Consider the following 2,100-nt stretch of genomic DNA (forward strand, 5'->3'; position numbering starts at 1 on the left):
TCCATGATAAAAGCACAAGAAACATTATCAAACCCTTTACTATAATATAGTTAAACAATATTTATCATTTTCCCTCTGATACATCAGTCAATGCACTGTCAAAAAGGAAATAAGGTTAGTCTGGCACAACCTGTTCTTGATGAAGCCATGCTTGTTCTTTTTGACCATCACATCTTGGGAGATGTTCACTAACCATTTCTTTAATAATACATTCTAGAATTTTGCCAGGAATTGAAGTCAAGCTCATTGGCCTATAGTTTTGGAGAGTCCATTCTCTTTCCTTTTTTGAAAATCTGGACATGTCCCCTTTTTCAGTCCTATAGTACCTCTTCTGTTCTCCACAATCTTTAAAATATCACTGACAATTGTTCAGCACTTTCATCTGCCAGTTCTTCAGTGTTGGAAGGCAAAATACAACCAAGGGAAAACAAAACAAAACAAAACAAAAAACTTGGGTGAATTTCATCCAGGTGATTTTAGAAGCAGCAAAAAGTGGGTTCTAGAGCTCTTGCTACAATCCAAAAGATCCATGCATTTGGATTACAAAAACAGAAGAAACCTATTGATGACTATCCCTTTCAAGCTATCATTAAACTTTCTGTCAGAGCAAGATATAATAGTGAAGAAGAATGTTTCCAAACAAAGAAAATACAAAATTCTAGTAAATGAAAGATTTTAATGAAGCCTCAATGGTTTAAAGGAAAATTAAATGGACAACTTTAATCCTAATTGGTTTATATCTGACATGCTTTAAGAGTCTCTTTAAACTGATATAGAAACAATAGGGAGAGGGAAAGAAAACCTGCTAAAATCTTTAGAATGTACAGTTTTATCCTAACTACAAGAAGCACCATTTGGTACATTATGTATTCAGGATGTACATGAACAGTATCAATGTACATTTTTTTTAAAACAATTCTTCATGAAGGTTAAAGCAGTTCATTAGAATTCATTAGAATATATAATCGTCCTTAAGTTGGTATTTGTTAGTCTCTTGTAAGCATCGATAACTGGCACGTTTCACAGCAGCCAAGTCTCTGCCAGTGTATGGCATGTTGCTACAACAGTCCAGCAATAGATGAGAACATTGTTTCTCAACTGGAGACCCTGAACAGCAAAGCTACTGGTGGCTAAGCAAACGTCACTCAAAAGCAGTTTCCTGGCTTCTTCTTACGCAGCGGGCAACTTTCCTTTTGAATTCTCCATTTCGGTCTTCCCTCCATTCTTTGGCTGCGTCCACATTGGCTGGCGAGTCTCCGTTAGGATCTGCCAACATAGAAATGACACTGATCATGATGGTTTCCACGGTGTGAATGGGCAGCCAGCGTTCTTCGGGTTTTTCATAGCCATATTTGTCCTCTCCCGGTTCATGAAGAATAGAAATGCACACATCCCCGTTTTTGTCAACATTTGGGTGCCAGATTTCGGTGATGAATTTCATTTCTGGAGGTCGCAGTGGATAATCTTTGGGGAAAGTGAGATGAGCTTTGAAAACGCCACCTTCGTAAAGGGTGTCAGGAGGACCAATGATGAGCACCTCCCATCGGTAGAGATCATTGCCGTCTATTAATCCCGCTGAGAAGCCTTCTACAGGGTTTTTGTTGAGCTCTGTCAGCTGTCTTCTCAGGAGCAGCGCTGACTGCAGCTCCGTCATCCTCCTGCCTGCCTGCGGGCAGTAGGGCGGAGTGGTCAGGAAGACAGGGGCTGGGGCCCGCTGATTAGCCAGCGGGGACACAGAGCACTGAGGCCCTGGACCGAAGGAAAGTCAGGGGAGGCGGGTAGGCCGCCAGGCTGCCGCGTGATGGAACTCGCCCTGCTTCACCTGGCTGCACGCTCCGCCCCGCTCGATTCCGCCCCGCCTCCCTCCCAGTCCGCCCCGCCCTTCGCTGTCTCGCCCCATCCTCGTGCACCGCACCTCACCTGGTCCTGCCACGTTTTGGGGAGCTGAGATGTTTCCTTGACTTCGAAATGTCCCCTGCCAAACTCTTCCCTCCAGTCACTCCGAAAATCTCCGGCAAATCTTGCTTTATTTACCCCATCATGGGACCTGGACGACCTTGGGTTTTCAGGGGCTATGAAAGTAGATAATGGTCGCAGGTG

The 2,100-nt window shown here is 44.0% G+C and overlaps 1 pseudogene; it reads right to left on the reverse strand.

Moving 5' to 3' along the window:
• Positions 1 to 656: 656 nt before the first annotated feature.
• LOC141553715 (ubiquitin-conjugating enzyme E2 G1 pseudogene) lies at positions 657 to 1,792 on the reverse strand (annotated as a pseudogene).
• Positions 1,793 to 2,100: the final 308 nt, after the last annotated feature.

The sequence above is a fragment of the Sminthopsis crassicaudata genome, chromosome 2 (assembly GCF_048593235.1).
Source record: "Sminthopsis crassicaudata isolate SCR6 chromosome 2, ASM4859323v1, whole genome shotgun sequence".
Classification (NCBI taxonomy): Eukaryota; Metazoa; Chordata; class Mammalia; order Dasyuromorphia; family Dasyuridae; genus Sminthopsis; species Sminthopsis crassicaudata.